The sequence below is a fragment of the Acomys minous genome, assembly GCF_964271855.1.
Source record: "Acomys minous genome assembly, chromosome: 9".
In the NCBI taxonomy this organism is placed as follows: domain Eukaryota; kingdom Metazoa; phylum Chordata; class Mammalia; order Rodentia; family Muridae; genus Acomys; species Acomys minous.
The window spans coordinates 91595021-91601020 of NC_140490.1; positions in this window are offsets into that span (position 1 = coordinate 91595021).

The following is a 6000-nucleotide window of genomic DNA, read 5'->3' on the forward strand; positions in this document are numbered from 1 at the left end:
ATTCATACAAATTAAAAATAGGCTTGTAATCCCCACATTCTGGAGGCCGGCATAGAGGAGATTTGCCATGAGTTCCAGGCCAGCCCGAGTTGCATAGTGAGTTCCAGGTACCCTGTGCAACAAAGAGACCTTATGGGCCGAGCGTGGTGGCGCATGCCTTTAATCCCAGCTCCCGGGAGGCAGAGGCAGGCGGATCACTGAGTTCGAGGCCAGCCTGGTCTACAAAGTGAGTCCAGGACAGCCAAGGCTACACAGAGAAGCCCTGTCTCAAAACAACCAACCAACAAACAAAACAATGTGAACTTATTACAAAACCACCACCACTGTAAGGAATAATATGCAAGTATGAGTAATTTTTAAAAGATTTATTTATTATATATACAACATCCTGTCTGCATGAGTGCCTGCCCACCAGAGAAGGAACCAGAATCTCATTATAGATGGTTATGAGCCACCATGTGGTTGCTGGGAATTGAACTCAGGACCTTCGGAAGAGCCACCAGTGAGTGCTCTTAACCTCTGAGCCATCTCTCCAGCCCCTAAGTATGAGTAATTTATGAATAACAGAAATGCATTTCCTAATAATTCTAGGGGTTGAGAAGGTCAAGGTCAAGTTGCTGACAGGTTCAGTTGTGACACCCCACCCCACCTCACCCTGCCTCCGCCCCCAGAAGTGAAATAATACCTTGCGCTGATAAGGCAGAAGGTGGAAAGACAAAAGGACAGTCCTTTTCATTAACTGATCATGGTGACCAAGGTTCTTCTGCCCTGGTGACTTAAATCACTCCCGTTTAGCAACATTACATGGGGGGGGGGGGGGGTACATTTCACAAAGATCCACCTGCCTCCCCGAGTGCTGGGATTAGGGCTGTGTGCCCATGACAGCATACCTTCAGAGGCCAGAGGACAACTTGTAGGAGTTGGCTCTCTCCAGAGATACGGATCCCGGGAAACGAACTCGGGTCCTTCGACTTGGTGTCTTGTGCCTTTACCTGCTGAGCAGCCTTACCAGCCTGTTCATGTATTTTTCCAGACTGGCCTGGCGGCACACATCTGTCATCCCAGGAGGAGGATTCTGAAGGGATTACAGCAGGAAGATAGTAAGTTCAAGGTCTACCCAAGAACTGCTCTTCCATTCTATCCCTTACTCTTTCTTGTTGTTGTTGTTTTGGGTTTTTTGTGTGTGGGGGGGGGGGTTGTTTTTGTTTTGTTTTTTGTTTTTCAAGACAGGGTTTCTCTATGTAGCCCTAGCTGTCCTGGACTCACTTTATAGACCAGGCTGGTCTCGAACTCACAGAGATCCAGTTGCCTCTGCCTCCCAAGTGCTGGGTTTAAAGGCGTGGGTCACCTCTTATTCTAAGTCGGGAGCCTGGACGTAAAACTCTATTAAATCGCTATCAGTTTTTCTCCTCAAAAGTCTCCATGAAGCTGCGTTCGGTGGCACACACCTGTAATCTCAGCACTTGGGAGGCAGAGGCAGGCGGGTCTCTGTGAGTTCAAGGCCAGCCTGGTCTACAAAGCGAGTCCGCGACAGCAAAGACTACACAGAGAAACCTGTCTTGAAAAACAAAGAGAGTCTCCGTGAAATTCATTCTGTGGCACTGAAACATGCTTGGATTGCAAGGGACAGGGGAATCTTAAAGCCCTTTAAACAGAGGAATCCCAGTGACTTATTCTATGTGACAGTTAGTACTGTCCATTTGTTAAGATCTAGAATCACTCAAGAGACAAGCCTCTGCGCACAGTATCATTTCTGTTAGGTAACTGGAGTGGGGCGATCCATCCTACACATGCGCAGTACCTTTGTGTCAGCCCAGATATAAGGAAGTCAGCGGGGGGGGGGGGGGGGGAGGAAACTCTGTTCTTTTGCTGGCTTGTGGTTCGCCCCTGCTGGTGAGTGTGTCTGCCGTGTCAAGAGCTCTCGTGCACTGTGACTGCCGCTGCACTGTCCTTTGTTGGCACCTGAGGCCAGCTTCTTCAGCCTTCTGACATAGATGAAGACCATTGGCCCTCCAGGGATGCCACCCCCAACCCCCGCCAAGCCTTCACTGCCACGCTGGAACTACTGCCAAGGCACCCAGCCTCATAACCTTGTCTGCAGACAGCCATTGTGGGATGGCCCAGAGCAAATGGTGTAGGCCAATCTAACCAATCCCAGCCTTGAATATATGTCCATTGCACCAGTGAGAGCTTCCTCTAGAGACCCCTGAGGAATGTACCCAGCCGGGAGGGACTGTCGCTCAGCTCCGCCCATCCCCGCCTTTCTTTCCATGTGGGTTCTATCCCCAGCATGAAGGCACGCCTCGTAAGGCACATCCCTCAGGGAGTCCAGAAACGTCATCTGTGGTTTCATATAGAAAATCTTGATTGGGAATTAACTGGGGATGATTAGCATATTCTAGGTGTCTGTCTGCTTCTGGCTATTTCACCACACGGCTATTTCTTAAACAATACTCAGGAAAGTTTAATCATAAATTTCCCCGGGGCTAAAGCCATTGTGTTTACAAGATTGTCATAGCACCATAGCTTGAAACTAAATGTCCTTAATACAGAAAAAAACTTGACTTACTTCCTGTCCCAAACCAACAGGTGTGCTATCCAAGCCTAGGCTAACTGCCAAGGAGTCCTCTATGGTAAAATACCTGTAAAGCATGATGTTCCAAGCCCACCTTCTATTACTTTCAAAGCAGATTCTAAAGAAACAGGTTTTACTTTTCTACAGCTAACAATACCTAACCAGGTCCTGTTATTTCAAAGTCCTAACTCTTTCCATGCAGTTTCTGCTTGGCTGATCACAGTCAGAGCCCAAACTTTCATTTTTTCATGCCTTTGGCCCAGATGCCTTCTTTCAACAATCTCTTTGGGAAAAAGTTTTCCCAGTGTGAATTTCATTAGGGCTGAGAAATAAAGAAAAAACCAGTTTTTTAGGAGAAGAAGAAGATTTCAAAGTAGTTTTTAGACAAAATTATACCTGGACCATACATAATATTTAAGGGCAGTGGTGATCAGCCTGAGATCTTTGGAACTTTGTCAAGAAAAGCCTCAACAGCTGTTCTTGATTTCTAAAAATCATGCTAGACAGCTGGGGGTCTTCGGAACTTTGTCAAGCACAGCCTCTACGACTTGTCCTCATGTCTGTGACATCTCCCCCTTTTACGTTTTAATTCAGTGGTGGTCTTCAGGTCCACTGTCAAGGCATCTATGGCTTTTTGGAGCTGGCAGATGATGACTGGAAGACAAATGAGCAAGAGTAGTGTCAGGCATGGTGGTACATGCCTTTAATCCCAGCATTTAGGAGGCAGAGGCAGGCGGATCACTGCTGTGAGTTCAAGGCCAGCCTGGTCTACAAAGTAAGTCCAGGGCAGCCAAGGCTACACAGAGAAGCCCTGTCTTGAAAAACCTAAAATAAATAGATAAATAAATAAATAAATAAATAAATAAATAAATAAATAAACTGCTTCCTCAAGAGCACTGACTCTATCCTGATAGAGTCTTGATAAAATAATGCCAGGGAGACATTCTTCGATAACTGATCTACATAATGAGCTGTAAGGACTTCCTTAATAAGTGACGTGGTGGCAACAGCAAAGCTGGAGACGGTGGCGATAAGTGCTGAAATTCCTAAAATAAGAGAAGCCACAAATCTTCTTGCTCACTTTAAAGATGAGCTCTATGCAGTACCTCAGTTCCAGGATTGTTAAACCAAGGCCCAGTGATGTTCTCAGGCAACATAACATAACATAGAGCGGTGTCCTGACCAGTTTTGGTGATGCAGTTGGTCAAAACACACTCCTTACAGGAAATACAGCAGACACCTTCATTCGTTTTTTTTTTTGTTTTTTGTTTTTTTTTTTCAATGCAAAATTCCATTTGTTCTCTTATGCAAGATAGAAAATGGGGAATAAACACCATCAGTGACTGGTTCCCTTGTCATCAGCTCTGTACCAGACAAGAGACACTTTTCTAGTAGCTGCAAAAAGATGAAATAAATTTTCTTGCAAGGGCAACTCTCTTTTTGTTATCATGGGGCAGAATATTGCAGCCACCCATCCTGGGCAATACCAAGCCCCCACATTTTCAACTGGAAATAGCCACTGAGATGCATAATAGCACTTTTTCCCTCCCTCAGGTTTTTTTTTTTTTTTGGTCATGATGTGGACTTGAAACTGTCCAATCCCAGAGCTGTAAGTTAGATTTTTTTTTCAGGTGCATTTTCTTTTCTTTTCTTCTTTTTTTTAATGTTTTTTTAATTGAAAAATAGAATCATTCATATTACATTTCAATTACTATCCCATCCCATGCATCCTCCCGTTCCTCCCTCCCTCCCGCAAGTTAGAATTATTAAAAGGAGTATATACCACAGCATTGAGGGAAAAAAAAAAGCCACATGAAAACTATCTTGCGTCTCCTTCCTCAGATATCTATACTAGTGGCTTAGGACAAATTTAAGGAAGCGCACATCTCTTGGCACATCATGATTAATATTCAGAGGCTCAGATAAAGGAGAAGGAGAATCCGTTACTAAAGTACGTTCCTTCGGCGAAAAGCAATCTTGAGTGACTTCTCCACATGTAAAACAAATGATGTGGGAGCAAAGCCCTCAGAAGTAAAATTTACTTTCTGGCCGCTGAGTTAAATAGCTGTTACTCTGTGCACCCGGCAGGTCAACACTGTCAGTAGTGACTTTAATTAGGTCAGTATCCCATGCAGCCGCATGCAGTATGAGGAGATCAGGTATATAAGCCTGATAAGGTACAGAGTTTCCAAATTCCTGGGCATCGGCCATAGGAAAGCAAGAAAGACATTCCTCTACTGCCAAAAGAGCAAGCATGCCTACGTCCAGGGGGTGCAGGGAGGTGAGCAGTAGAAACCAGGGCCTGGCCTCCGCTAGTCAAGGCCTTGAGGGGACCCCAGGTAGGGATCAGATTATCATGTGTGGCTGCTGCGACTGGGGTCTATTGATGCTCCTCTGACTTTAGCTGAGCAAATGACGCAGCCAGTGCCTGACCTGCAAACCGTGCCAGTGAGGAGGATGAAGCCATGTTAGCTGTGGAGTGAGGTGCTGTCTTTCTACTCCGGGTTTGTAATCTTTCTTTCTTTTTTTTTGTTTTTTGTTTTTGTGGGTTTTGTTGTTATTGTTGTTTTGAGACAAGGTTTCTCTGTGTAGCCTTGGCTGTCCTGGACTCACTTTGTAGACTAGGCTGGCCTGGAACTGACAGAGATCCACCTGCCTCTGCCTTCCAGAGTGCTGGGATTAAAGGCATGTGCTACCACCCTGGCTTTCATTTCTTTTTCAATGGAAGCTTTGAGTTAGTGCAATGCTCAGACATAAAAACAAAACAAAACAAAACAAAAAAAACCCTGTAATGTGTTGGCATATTAAAATTCATGTCTAGCAGGCTGCCCGCAATCCCAGCACTCAGGGAGGCAGCGGCAGGTGGATCTCTGTGAGTTCAAGACCAGCCTGGTCTACAAATGGAGTCCAGGACAGCCAAGGCTACTCAGAGAAACCATGTCTCAAAAAAGAAAATAAAAGGGAAAAGTCCATGTCTATGTGTTATTGCAACTCAGAAAACGTAAATCGTTTGTTGATTTACTTCTATAACTCCAGCACTTAAGACGCTAAGGCAGGAAGATGACCGTAAGTTTGAAGGCAGTCTGGGTTAGACTGAGACCCTGTATCAGGAGCCAAACAACAAAGAACCAACACAAACATCAAAAAACGGGTGATGAGGAATTTACATAAATTCAGGTTTCCATATACACCTGAATGAGGAACCGCAGGCAAAAATGGCCGGGTCAGGTGGGATGATGGTGACCCGTACGGTTTGGAGAGGGATTTTCTAACGCAGTTCGGTGAAGGAATTGCGAGAAAGCCCGGCTTCTAAGGTTAAATGTTCGTCATGAAAGTGCCGCGGCTTCCCTTGCCCCCACCGTGGCGGCTGTGAGAACACGCATGCGCATGGGGAGCATCTCTTCCCCCCCCCATGGGGCGGAGCT